Raw genomic sequence first — 15,343 nt, 5'->3', positions numbered from 1 at the left:
TTCTGTAAAGGAGAAGACAACTTTATGTGCTGCTACTTGCCTTCAGTCTTGGACTCCTCTCTTATAGTGGATCTCTACAGTTCAACCGTCTACTTCCTTTCCTGTTCCTGCTTCCTGCTAACTCATCACTTTGTGCTTTTTATTAAGTATGGCACATGTGCACATTCCAGAACAGGACAAGGAAGGAGTACAAAATAGACCACATAATATTTCTTAAAATCAATAACTGTTGCTGGGATGTTGCTCAGTGGTTAGTGTCCTGGGTTCAAGCCCCAGTACTCTCCCCCGACACTCATGTTTAAAAATTAATTAATATATATAATATATATATAAATTAATTAATAATAAATAAATAAAATAACTGTTAACATAGAATAAATTCAGCCAAGGAAAGAAAATATATAACCAAACAGATAATGTAACTCTAATACACATAATACAAATTGAAGTAATTTTAGTGTCTTTTTAAATTTTTTTTAAACTTTATTTATTTTTATGTGGTGCTGAGGATGGAACCCAGTGCCGCACCCATGCTAGACAAGCACTTTACCACGGAGCCACAACTGCAGCCTCCTTGGGCGTCTTTTTTAATGTCTCTATTTCACTCTTGGGAATTGGCTCTAACACTTGCAAGATCATGGATGCTAGTATTATATCAAATCTTTTAAATATTAAAGTATACAGATCTGGGGGATGTAGCTTGGCAGTAGAGTATTTGCCTAGCATGGTGGGGCCTTGAATTCAAGCCCTAGCACTGTTAGAGTCTGTAAACAAGTCAGGATGGCGCCTGGCATTTGGCCAGAGGGAGTGGTTTGTGAAGTAACGCCAGCGAGCCATTAAGTGTGGAGATTCCTTATTGGTTGACTGCTGTATCTAGTTTATGTTAATTAAGATAAGCTGTGTGTAATGTATATATACCCCTCCTGTCCTGCAATAAACGGCTCCCACTCCTGCTGTATCAGTCTACAGAAGTTGCTCGTCACCCCCTGGTTATTTTGCTGCAGCCGGACTGTGGCATTGCACGACCAAAGGAAGAAAAAGTTGAAGTACACAAGAACTTTTTTTTTTTTTTTAGTGGGATTACTAATACAGTTTTCTAATATCTCAGGATTGGAGTTGTCATTTGGAATAAGTTCTGAAATCTGGTTACAAGTTGAAAAATAAGATTTTATTTAAGGGGGAAATGACAAAATTGGAAAATTATAGCATTATGTTTTAATTTTATCAATAAAATTTAAGCCAATAAGTTTGCAAACTGTTCTCATATAGTTGACTCCATGTTATATCATTTAAATTATATAAATACAACATATATCTTAAAAATACAATACTCTTTCTCAACAGCAATTGTGATGAGAAATTAGCAAGATTTTTTTTTTTTGGGGGGGGGTGTTCCAAAAGACTTTTTAAAAATTTTAATTAGGTATATATGACAGCAGAATGCATTTTGATTCATTTTACACCAGAACTTTCCATGACAACTAAATTAAAAAAGAAAAGTCACAGCCAAGTGCAGTGGTGCATGCCTGTAATCCCATCTACTCAGAAGGCTGAGGCAGGAGGTTGCAAATTCAAGGTCAGCCTCCCCAACTTAATCAGACCTATGTCAAAGAACTGGGAACTTAGCAGTAAAGCACCACTGGGTTCAATCCCTAGTAATAAACAAAAATGCACAATTTAGAACCAATACCAATCTCCTACACACCTGGGACAGTGCTAGGTATTTTCATCAGCTGTTTAACTTTTCTCTCTGCAGTATTTTCTTTTTTGTGTTTTAAATGTCTTATTTCAAAATACTGTAACAATATCCTTAATAGATATTTGCCTAATAATTTTGTTTAAAATTCAGAATAATGTAATATGGAACTCCATAAAAACAAGAAATTTAAAAAATAAGATACCAAAACCCCAAGAATTCTTCTTAAATGACTTGTAAGAAGTAAAGGAGTATGTGAGTATGTGAAGTAAGAAGAGGTTATAATACAGCCTTACTCTACCAAGAAGTTAAATCTAAACTCTATCCTTATGGATTCAATCCCTAGAAACACAAAATAAACAAACTCTATATCTTAAACGAAAGTACAAAAGATTTTTAGAAATGTTTTAAACCTTCCTTAAAATATAGCAAAGAGAATGCATTTCTTCTTTCTTTAGTTGAGATTGAAGTTAAAAAACTTGAATAATAAACTTTGGAAACATCAAGAGATGAAATTTCTAAAAACGATTGATAAAGCAAATGCAACTTGACTCAGAGAAAAAAAATGACATCAAAATTCTTCTCTTAATTTCTCATTTTCAAAAATAATAAAATAGGGAGTAAAGATAGTAATTCATCAGATTTTTTTTGTAGATCAACTTATCAGCATCTTTAATATCAGGCATAACTATGAATTGTATTAAGAGGAAAATGAAAACAAATGTTTCCCTGGAGAACAATCACACTTGAAGTGACCAAAAACACAGTAAAATTTTAATGATAAAATTTTTAAATCCAGGGAGGGTGAAGAGGGGAAGAATAGAAGTCTATTGGATTAGAGAGGAATAAAAGGAAGAGAGGGGGAAGGGAATAGGAAGGACTGTAGAGTTATTCAGACATAACTTTCCTAGCCTTGTATTTGAATACAAGAGCAGGGTTACCCTGCATCATGTACAACCACAGGAATAGGATTCTAATCAGAATATGTATGTATGTATAAAATTCCAAAATACATTCATTCTATTGTAATGTATATCTTAAAACATAAAATTTTAAAATTCTTTGAAACTCTAAAAAATATTTTAAATCCATAAATATAAACATAAAACTAGAAACTGGCATATATATAGTCTTCAAAAGAACCCGACTGAGCTCTCAGAAGAGCTACAAAAAGATTTTTCAAAGGATAAATATCCTATCTCTTTATGTTCACTCTTGTACATATGATACCTTTAGTAAATACTTTTTAGCTAAATGAGAAAGATCATGATGCAATATCATGTGAGAAAGGAAGTATCTTAAGTACATATTTGTTCCTTCAACTTTACTGAAATGTGATTTAAAATAGTTCCTAGTAGATAGCTGTTGAATTTGGGGGTAGGAGAGCTTTCACTATAGAATTAGCTCTTTGGGTGTTTGAAATTTTCTACAATAAAATGTTTAAAAAAACAGAAATCCTTAAGGTGTATGTAGTATATAAACTGGCATTTGCAAAGTTCATATTTAGTAATCAAAACTTGGAGAATTATTGCAAAAAATCTTCTCTGGGAAAGATTCATTGAGGGATGGGATAATAATGTGGCATCTGCTCTGACTCATGATAATAAAATAAGAAGGTAGAGTGAGGCAGAAAGGGAAGCCAGAAGGGAGGGGCATGGCAGCATTTTAAGCATGGTGGGTATTTTAATGTTACAAGACTTTGTTTTTCCGATGCTTCACCACCTCATTAACCTGTGTGTCATTCTGAAGTATTTTGCCATGCTCTGATGATTAGAGACTCGCTTGCTAACAACACAACATTTTAAATGCAAGCACTTCCCTGGAGTCATGGTGAATTAATTTTCAATTAGTTTTCATTAATGAACTTCATTTTTATGGACCTAATTGCTGTCCCAGCTTCAGGAAATTCAGCAAGTACTTTGGTGAAGTATGGGGTAGGGGACTGTCAAAACTATTCTGGGCCATTATCAGAAGACCTTACTTCAATCATTGTCCACACCAGAGATTCTGTCTGAATTATAAATCAAACACCCACCCATAGAACCCATACATCTTTTCTGTGGGTCTTGAGAGGCATGTTTTATTGCTAGCTGAATCTGGTGGTTACCTTAAGGGAAAAGATGATATTTAAGCAGAGGGAAAAAAAAGCTACTGGAAGTTCCAGAGAAATTGACAAGGAAAAGGAGTTGTTTTCTCTTCTAGGGGAAAAAAGACCAAGGATGCCCATGATGGTCTTACTGACATTATTGTGTCTGTATTTTCAGTGAGCGAATGAAATTCCAACAACCAGGTTACTTTGACTTCTTTCTTCAGCAAGAAGAGTGGATACCACACGTTTCAGAATCTTCTTGTTCCCATAGAGAAACTAACATCACTTTCTTCTAGAAGCATCACTGTTAAATCCGAGTAGGCTATCACTATACCTAGGGAAATATTGAGTAGTAATTACATATTGTTTAATATTATTTCCTCCAATTGTTGATATTTTAAAAATCTGTCTGCCATGTAGAAATTCTATTCTGAATTGTTTCCATGTGGGACTAATGCTAAATTTCTTCCTACTTCACTAGTTGTAAGTCACCAAAAATTAATATTGCCGCAGTCTGGCTGGGCACAAATCACGAGCTACTGAAGCAGGAACAAACTTTATTTTTAAACTGCAGGAAAACACTTCACACAGCTCCCGGGGAATCCTCCCAAACGCGCCACGAGGCTTGTCCAGGAACCCCCAGCCGGAAAAATCTCTCCCGGAAATCCCTCCTCCTGCACTTCCCCAACCAATGGGAACTCTCGGGGAATCCCTGGAAATCCCCACGAGAACTCCAAAATAGTGCGAGAACTCAAAAGTTGCGGCAGAGGCGGATAGTAATGCCTCACCTGTCAATCAATACTGTTGGCAAAATGCCAGGGGCCATACAGACTCAGCCGTGGCTCTCAGCATAATATCACAGAAAACAACTTTGCTATTTTACAAGCATAATACCTATAAATAAGACAAAGAATAAGAAAGATAATATTTGTATCTGGTAGAGTCCCACTCACAGTTCGACAGCTGCAGAGAGCCTATTACTCTTTCTATGCCCTGGTTACCTGTAGTGTAAAAAGGTCTAGTCTATATTTTCTAGATTCAAAAAAATGAATCTACAATAGTTTGAAAATAATCATAGATAAGTCTAATACATAAAGACAAACTATGTAGTAAAACCATTCTTCTTAGGGTGCTGATTAAGGACTAATAGCCTGAATAACAACTAACATAACCCACAAATAAACACTCTGATGACTTCCTAGGAAGCCAGTTTGACACTCTGGGCCATAAGATATGACAATAAGGTGTTTGTGCTCTATTTTCACTTTAAAAACTCTACATCAGAGGCCTAGGAAATAAACACTACCCCCACAGTCTGAGACTTCACCTTTATAGAATTTTTTTTTTACTTTTTAAATTCAAATTTATATTTTAACTGATACATAAAATTATAAGAATTATAAACACTATGAAGTACTATATGGTACTTTGATATGTCTATCTTATGTAATGTTTAAATCAGGGTAAAACATATCTTCTCAAATATTTAACATTTCTTTATGGTGAAAACTTTCAAAATCCTTTTTTCTAGGCTTTAGCATTCATAACATGTTGTTGTTATAGTCACCTTACTGTGAAATAGCATACCAGAATTTACCTTTTTAAAATTAATAAACATTTTCTTCCTCGTGATTTTTCCATGAAAAACTGAGTTTGTTGATAGTTTAGTCCTGTTGTTCTTGATCTTAAAGAGACACACATCTTAAAGAGTATCATAAGTTTAGAATCATATCTTGTTACTTTGACTCAAATTGTATTTCTTTGTGGTGTTAATAATTCCCTTCACATAGAAATGATTATTTTTATAGTCTTCAGTTCACCTTCATGAAATGTTAATTTAGTCTATTTAAAAAAAAAAAAAAACAAAAAAACACCCTTAAAGATAGGATCCTGCCCTGGAGAGAGTATGAAGTAGTTGAGATGACAAAAGAGCAATGGAGGAATGTATGGAATTGTGGAACAGTGAAAACCAGCAAATTAATAAATAGAAAATAATATAACATAAATTGTTAAGTGTCCAGGGCATGTAGAATAGGGTAATTATGATAGCTGTAGACTTTAGCTGATGTTTTCCCTACTTCATGTCCTGCCTTCATCAGAGCAGTTTTTCCATGTTGCTGATGGTTTTATTATGAAAACAAACTCTGATTTTAATTATTTTTAAATGAGTGGCATATTAGCAGCATTCTTGGCATTCTGTTCTTTTCCACAAAAAAGGCTAAGAATGAAATCAGGATCTTTATTGGGATCTTATGTGATGAAGTAAGGACAATGGCTACTACAAAACGCAGCAAGAAACTACAAGGGGGAAATGCTTTATTATGTAAGTTATTTTTAAAATTCTGGAGCATCATTGTACATATTAGAATCCAGTCTGCAAAAATATAAAGTAGAGAAAATAAAGCTGAATTAGCAATGTACAGGAAAAACTAACCCTCAAAAAAATATGTGGCCTACTATTTAATACAATGAATTAAGAACAGTATGTCAGAGCATTTAAAGATGTTTTTATAAATCAGAGATATGAAAAATTGTGCTGTATATGTGTAATAAGAATTGTAATGCATTCCGTTGTCATTTATTTTTTTTAAATCAAAAAATAAAGATGTTTTTATAAAGTTTTTATGTGGATTGAGTGAGATAAGTCATGCGAAATGTTTGCTCATGGTAAGCCTCAATTAAAAAGTACACCACTTCAATGATATATATGTACTAAACATTCAGAAGCAAGCCAGACTCACTAGGAAGATAAGGGAATTTTGCTTACAAAGTCATCTCATTGATGAAGTCAGTGTAATATTTTTATCAAAAAATCTTTAATAAATTTAGAAATATAACTAAGTAAGAATTACATGACTGCCCTTACTTAGGCTGCCTATCCACAAATACAAACAATTGATGTTGCTGAGTACTGTGGCACTCACCTGTAATCCCAGCTGAGGCAGGAGAATGGCAAGTTTGAAGCCAGGCTGGGCAACTCAGTGAGACGCTACCTCAAAATTAAAAATAAAAAGGACTGGGCATGGGCTGGGGATATAGCCCAGTTACTAGGAGACTGGTTGCCTTGCATACACAAGGCCCTGGGTTCAATCCCCAGCACCACAAAAAAAAAAGGATTGGACATATAGCTTGGTAGTAGAGTACTTGCTTAGCATGTACAAGGCCCTAGATTCATTCCCCCGAACAGCAAAATTTAAATAAATAAAATAAAATGTCATCATTTTCCAAATCTCAACTCCTAGTACAAAAATCAAGTATCTTAAATTATTTAGCCTTTATAATTCCACTGAATTGTTGGTTTTTCCTTTTGTCCTAAACTTAACAATAATATACATGTCCTGTATCTTCTCATGAATAAAATATAAATGGATACATTGTGGTTTTATTAGGTCATCTTGGAAAATAAATTTCCCTGCAGCCATGCACCTGTTTTCTACGGATTCCAATATGGGAAATGTCAACTCTCTTAATAGGACCACTGTGAAACTGGTCTCTAAGTGCATTTTCCTAAACATAAGTTTTTGTTTTTTTATTTCTTACATGTTTGTACTTTTCCAAAACATTACAGGATTTTTTTTCAGGGTTCTGTAATATTAGTCATAATGTTCTCATAAAATGGATGATTACAACTTTAATCTCTTTTAGATAAAATTTTAGTATAACTTAAAGTCAAATTATGTTACCAGGAAAAAGCTATAAAAGAGAATTAAATAAAATTATAATTCAACTCTGCAAGATACTTTTTAAAATAAGCCATCTTACCTGTGGTAAAACTAATAGAATAGTATTGCCTCTACCCTAACCTAAAAAAATGCTAATCATTTGTTTTCTTTCAAAACAGTAATATATGATACATATTTTCAAAAACTGAAAAGTTCAAAATGATGTGCTCACGTCACTGATCTTCCAATTAAATTTGGCTCTTCAAAGCAAAATCCAATCATATGCATTATGAATGTAATTTCACATCGATTTATCTGATAGCAAAACATACAGATAGAGATAGATCAGAAACTTTTAGTTCTCATTTAATATGTGTAGTATTATTATATATTAAAATGAATATAACTTTAGTTAATATAGTGTATTAAATCAGAATTAAATTAGTAAATAGGACATAAGTTATTGTGATTTTTAGTTTTTGCCAGGCGTCATTCTGACTAAACTGTGGCTTTCAACAGTTTTGAAGAAAATATTTGGCAAAAGAAGGAACTCCTGTACTATAAGAAGACCTTGAGAATTTCTGAATTATTTCACTGAAGGCATATGAAGTCAAAAGTAGAATCAAAGCCAATACTATAAGCTTTTATCTAATAAGACTAAATAACTAGAATTGTTAGTAGTCATAGATAATGATAACTTAGGTTCCTGTAGATGAACCTAAGAATCTGTACAAAGAAAAAAGCCTTCTGAACTACAGAACAGTAAAATCATGTTTCATTTAGGCTATTCTTTATATAAGCTGTAGATGGACACAATATCTTTATTTTATTTATTTTCATGTGGTGCTGAGGATCAAACCCAGTGCCTCACGCATGCAAGGCAAGCGCTCTACCACTGAGCTACAACCCCAGTCCAAGGCTATTCAATTTTTAAGTATGGAATGCTTTATGAATTTGCATGTCATCCTTATACGGGGACCATGGTAATCTCTGCACCATTCCAATTTTAGTGTATGTGCTGCCAAAGCAAGCACTTGATTTAGTCTTAATATTAAAATCATCATAATTATATTTCTTTGAAATGTAACTCAGAAATAAAAGTTTCATATGTGTGACAATTTTTTTTCGTTGTTACTCAGAATGTTCAATTAATCTAGATGTTTCAATATCCTGAAATTCTTTAAAAAGTTTCTTTTAAGTTTAACAAGGAAATAAGATAGCCAGTAGAGAGGAAGAAAGATGATCTTTGCCTATCTGGTATTATAAGGAAGAATTCTGTTTGTTCTCATTCTTGAGAACAAGAATTAATATTAATATTGGCTTAAAGTGTACCACACAATTTTATTATCATCTTTTCAACTTTTCCTAATAAACATCATATAACTAAGCATTTAGACATTGTCTTAAATTTTGATTCCATGAACATAGTATCTTCAATATGTATGTTATAAATGTATTTTAAATTGTTAAAGTACAGTTATTTAAATATTTTACACAAGGAAAAATACTCCTTAGTAAATACAAGTAATTTGCCAAGACACCATAAATGTTCATTGGTACACGTTTATGGCACTCAATTTAATGAGTTAACAATTTAATGCTATTAATTGTTTTTTAATAGTTTTACAAATTTCTTCAGAGCTAATCCTCTCTATTTTTCCATATCTCTCAGCCAGGTATGGTGGCACATGCCTATAATCCATCTTAAAACATCTCTCAGCCAGGTATGGTGGCACATGCCTATAATCCCACCTACTTGGGAGGCTACAGCAGAAAAATTGCAGGTTTGAGGCCAGCCTGGGCAACTTAAGCAAGACTCTGTCTCAAGATAAAATATAAATTAAAAAAGGGTTAAGGATGTAGGTCATTTAATAGAGTGCCTCTGGATTCAATCCCCACTATTGGAAACAAACAAAAAAACTTCTCTCTAATCTAAAAACTTTAGAGGTCCCTATTGAAAATTCTTAAAAACTTATGTATGCTTTGCTTGGAGTTCTAAAAATATTTAATGCATCTTTAATTTTTCCATTATTAACCATTAAGTTTTTTAATATTTATATACATCAACATTAGAATATTTATTTTGACAGGCAGACACCAAAGGAAGCAAGGAAATGCACAGTTAAGCCAGAAAGGTACTATATTATCCAATACTCAGACATCACAGGATATGTTCAGAGAACCAGTAAAACAGCACTCTGTTGTGTAAGATGATATATTGTTGGCTTCCAAATTAACAAGAATATTTTTGCTGCCTACTGGCTTGCACCTGTCTTAATACAATTTGTGCTGCTGTTGTTGTTGTTTTGAAGGGCAGGGGACAAAAGGACATAAAATACCTTGTGTATTTCAATAAGTACTTGTGAGAGTTCATGATGCATTAAATACTTTTAGATGGGTGATCTTAGGTAAGAAAACACTCAGAAATTGCAATTCCTCCGTTTTCTTTCCAGTTCTCTACTCCCTAACTATCTCAACCTCTTTGCTCATTTGGGATAGCTTCTCTGTTCTACTCCTCTTGGCCAATCTGTGTTTTTAAAGAGGCATTTTAAAAGTAGATTAGTGAAGATACATTCTGACTCAGTTGTACTGCTTCTTACATGGGACCCATAGGTTGGGAGTTTCCCTTGGCTTTTCACACATATAGCCGCAGCTCCATTTTGGAGACGTACAAGTGACCCTTGACACAGAGTTACTGGAGTCACTCTGCAACTTTATAAAAATGTTCCGTTTATGTCTTAGAATGTGTTCCCTATATAATAAGTATTATTCCAAAATATGGAACATTTCTAAACCATAGAAAAAACCCCAAAATCTCATTTCAAATGCCGCATAGCCAAGTCACTATGTGGCACTGGCTGTTTGCTAAATGAAATAAAGTTTTTCAGAGTTACATAAACTCAATTTCAATGTCCATGCATATACATTCTAAATATTAATAATAATACCATCTGTGGCCTCAGTTAACAGCAGTGGAGCATGGACATCTCACTCTGCAGCATCCATTGGCCATTTGTTTCACAGGATTCAAATTTATCTTTGAGAATGTTAGATTTCTGAACAAGAGCAGTAATTCTTAGCTCCATGCCCCTCGTTTACCCCCAAAGGGGTCAAAGGGTAGTACATACTTTGAGGTCAATTACTCTGTCTCTTTGGTTTAGAAGGACCTTAGTTATGTACTCTTCAATACACAAAACATAAGAGTTTTGTCATCCAAGATTAGAGATCACATGGTGAGAGATTCCAGCCCTGTTGAGTTCCTTTTCCACGTGATGTGACTATACAAGGCACAGACTCAAGTTCACCAGGCAAAAGACTGTTGGAATATTGCCAGTTGCCTTTAGCTGACTTTCTCTTCTGGAAGCCAGGGGGGAACTTAGACATGGCATATTTAAGAACATGGCACAGGTTAGAAAGCTTGGATTAAAATGTCACACATTGCTAGCTGATGATGTGGGGCAAGTTAATTAAACTTAAGTTTCTCCTTTTAAAATTACAGTTAATAACAACATCTGCTTCATAGGGCTTAAATGAGAAAATGAACTTAAATGTCGAGTACATGGTTAGCGCTCAGTAAGTATTGGTTATTATTCATTCAGCCATTCCCTCACTCATTCAACAAACATTGAGCACCTACTAAAACACATTTTATGGATGGAAAAACAGAGGCACAGAAATATTGGGCAGTAATCCAGGTATGGTGGTGCACTCCTATAAACCTAGCTACTCCAGGGCAAAGGTAGGAAGTCACAAGTTCTTGGCCAGCCTGGGCAACTTAGTAAGACCCTGTCTCAAAAAAAGGGTGGGGGTGCTAGGGATGTACCTCAGTAGTAGAGTACCCGGGGTTCAATCCTCAGTACCATAACAAAAAAAGAAAAAGAAAGGAAGGAAGGAAAGAAGGAAAGAAGGGATGGATGGATATTAGGCAGTTATCTGAAGTAATATTGTGAAATGTGTCTGGTCCTGTTCCCATTTCCTGGAATACAACTCCCCAAATCCTTGGAACCTTCAAACTGACAAATATCTTTCTGTATACTAATGGTTGACACATGACTTCAGGGTGTGGTCACCAGAAATACTAAGGCAGAATTTAGAGAACTTGCATTGGGAAACAGCCACAAGCATCTCAAAAATAAAACATTTTCAGGAAACATGAATTTCTTGCTTTGGTTTTCTGAAGGATATGATTTCAAATATATCTGTAGTGTTTTATGGAAAAAAAATAAAATTGAGGTATAAATGTGTTGCCCACCACCACACAAAAAGCCAAACTATTCTTAAAATACACAAAAATCTACCTCCTTGCTTTACCTATGTCTTGGGGGGGGGAAAAAAAAGCCTTTCATAAAGTAAGGTCCTAGGATTTTTTTTTAAATGCACATATTGTCTTTATTTTTTCAAATAATGGGAACCTTATAAATTTTAACCAAGACTAAGGACAAATAATGGTTAAGGGCAAGAGGAGAAAGGAGCCCTTTGTATTCATTATTTTCTCAAATAAGTAGTTATGGTCAAAGATTGCCTAACAGGGTGAAATTATTGCATTTAATAGATTAGCCCACATCTTCCAAATCAAATGCTGATAACAGACTCCCGATAAAGCAAATATCACTCAAATCTTGAATTTCTATAGCACTACTACTAAATTAAAGTTTTCAGTCTCTGTAAATACAAAATGATATAAGAGATAAAAGACTCTAATATGAGATCAAAGTAAATAAAAATATTTTACATATTCTAATAAAAATTGAAAAAATGATTTGTCTTGTACAATAGCACAAAAAATATGTCTATGTTAAAAAGTGATAATAAATAAATAGTGCTCAGCAAACACTTCTTTGTCTATCTGGGACCAATGAAATAATGAGAGTTTTTCCCTCTGGAAAAAAAGAAGAAATTATATTAAAGCTGACAAAATAATTCAACTATTTTAATTGATGTTCTATAAATGGATTCTCCAAGCATCTTTAACTAGAATACTGAGGTTTGATGAGATGGAGTAGACCTACATTTTAGTGGCATGAATATTTTGAAATGTTGAAACCTGATTTTTCCTGAACTCATTTATTTGAAAACTGAACCAAAATCAATATGAAAATAAAATTTCAAACAATCAGGAGTCAAAATGTGAATTTTGAATGACATGAGTTCCGTCAGTTGATGATAATTTCTTTAGCCCAGATAAAAACCTCTTTATTGCCTCGGTTCCATGATGTTGCATTTCTGGTACATGTAATTTATTAGAAGAAGAGCAAGATAGTCCTGGTCTGTGAAGTGCATTTAAAATTTGCTCTGCTCTAAGATATAACCTTGAAATAAGAGAGCAGGGATGAATATCATTACAAATGACAAGATTTTTTACACATAACTGGCATTTGACAGTATCATTTACAAAAATGGTGAGTCTCTTAATCCATGTAATTCTTGGAGTATCTTTTTGTTGGATTTACCAGTTTGGGGTCATATTATAACATAGCCTCAAGCTTAGTATTCCTTTTTTTATCTCCTGCCTCCCCAGTACCACATCAGTTTTGAAGCTAGTCAAAGTTAAGAATTCTCTCTTTTTAGGGGGGGAGGGGTGTACTGGATATTGAACCTAAGCACATTTTACCTTAAAGTCAAGTACAGCCCTTTTTATGTTGAGACAACATCTCCCTCAGTTGCCCAGGCTGGCCTCAAACTTGCAATCCTCTTGCCTCGGACTCTTAATCACCAGCGATTGCAGGCATGTAGCACTGCAACCGGCTAACTTATTGGTTTTTTTTTGGGGGGGAAGGGGTACTGGAGAATCAAACCCTTGTGTTTGATGTAGCTTGTACCACTAAGCTACATCCCAAGCCTAGAATTCTTATTATTGAATGAGTGGGTTCAAGACAAATCCACTTATTCATTCCCACATGTTTATAGCATGCATATGACATGCCAGCAAGGAAATGTGATGGACTCTGCTCTCACATAGTTTAGTGTCTAGTGCAGGAACCAGACATTTAACAAATAATCCTAAAAATAAGTGTATAAAGGTGATAAGCATTATGAAGGAAAACTATACAGTGCCATGAGCTAAAACAGGACTTTTTAAATCTAAATTGGGAGATCTGGGAAAGTCTCTCTGTAGACCTGACATCTAAGATGAGGATTAAAGAAAATAAGTTAACTTGGCACAAAGTGGAACAGTGCAATAGCATTTGCCTTTGTCTCCCTCTTTGCCCAGACATTCCTTACATACATAGTATATCGACAGGTTTACCTAGTAAACAGCCTGCTCTCACCTCATGAATTTGGCCCTGATTAGTCCAACTAAGTGTCCCTGCTGTGGCAACTGGTTCAAAGACAGAATGACCTCAGCAATTCAGCACATGACAATCTTACAAGTTATAGTAACTGGTTCATGAATGGGCATGTGACCCAAGCTGGGTCAACCAGAGTGAAACTCAGGGATTCTGTTGAAACAGAGAGAAAGAGTTACTTTTTCCTTCTTGAATGTAAATAAAGACTTGCATCATGGAAGCCAGCAGCATCCAACTTGCTACCAAAGAGAAAAACCAGCTTGCTGGAGAAGATAGAATCAGAAAAATCACAGTGAAACAGAACGCTGATGGCATTATGAACCAAAGCCTGAGTTACCCTCTGGTTTTTTCAACTTCGGTTTTCTGTTAATGGCCACCAAAAGCATTCTGTTATTGGCAAAGGGATTTCTAGGCAGAGAAACTAGCCTGTGTGAAAAGTCTTTAAGTAGAAAAATGTGATAGAATGCTAGATACTACTTGTCCCTCACACAGTTTCATTCCTTTGGCCTCCTAACAATACTGGGCTCCTGGCCAACTCCAGAACTGTGTGCATGCTGTTCTCTCTGCCTCTGGTATTTTTTCTACCAGCAGTCTGCTTGTCAACTCCTACCCAGTCTTCAAAGTCTTATTTAAGTACTTCTGCCTTTTCCACAACCCTTTTGCAACAACCCTTACCATAAGGATGCCCCCCTTCTCATTATTAACTGTAGCCATTTTTAAAAATAAGTTCTATTTCAGCATATGCTATTATCATTCACCATCCCCTAACCTGTTCTCCAATGCACTTTTACACCCATGTGCCTTTTCCAAGCATACTCCCTCAGTCTGGAATGAACTTCTTAGAACCTAGATCATCCATTTGTTGAGAGCCACAGCTGAAGGGGCCCCAGCAAACTTCCAACTGATTGGCTCACAGCATCCCCAGCAAACTTCCAGCTGCCAGCTGATTGGCTCCTCTGCAGTGATGCTCATTGGGCTGTTTTCCCGCCCTTTCAGACCACGGAGCTGCTCATTGGGGGACTCTTTTGGCTCCGCCCAAGTGACCCAGCCAACGGCCTCAAGAGTGGGAGGAGTGGGGGGTTGCCAGAGGCTCACCAGAAGCCGGTCGGGCGGTTGGGCTCTGAGGGAATTCCTGAAGAGCTGTGTGGTTAAGCGTGTGTTCTAAAAATAAAGTTTGTTTCTGCTTGACAAGTGGCTGGTGAATTGTGCCCAGCCAGACTGCGGCATCCATTGACTATTAAAAGAAACAATTTTTAAATGTTAAAGCATGGTAAGAAAGACTTTATTTATGTTCATCATTTTATGTGCAGGAACCATTGCAACAGGACCTTGCAATGGGAGAGAGATTGGGCTCAACCATGAATACATCATAAACAAGAGAAAATTTATAATTAAGGAACAATGTAGGGGGTCAGTGAGTATAAAATTACTAATAGGAAATCTCAGGGGTAAGGGCAATTTTGGTGAAATCACCTAACAAGATTCTTGCTGAGAACCCACCAGAATGATGGGACATCACCTGGGAGATGATGGAGGATGAGAAATCTGAGCAGATGTCAAGGATGGTCAGATACTGAGGATAGGGAATTCTGGCTAAACTGCCTTAGCA

General features: G+C 35.2%; 1 non-coding gene across 1 annotated transcript; it reads right to left on the bottom strand.

Annotated features, from left to right (window-relative positions):
* Positions 1–8,377: 8,377 nt before the first annotated feature.
* Positions 8,378–8,481, bottom strand: LOC139707753 (U6 spliceosomal RNA). The gene has a single exon (XR_011709232.1). It is a non-coding gene; the product is annotated as a U6 spliceosomal RNA (small nuclear RNA).
* Positions 8,482–15,343: the final 6,862 nt, after the last annotated feature.

This window comes from Marmota flaviventris, chromosome 11 (genome assembly GCF_047511675.1).
Source record: "Marmota flaviventris isolate mMarFla1 chromosome 11, mMarFla1.hap1, whole genome shotgun sequence".
Classification (NCBI taxonomy): domain Eukaryota; kingdom Metazoa; phylum Chordata; class Mammalia; order Rodentia; family Sciuridae; genus Marmota; species Marmota flaviventris.
This window is presented reverse-complemented; position numbering and strand designations above follow the sequence as displayed.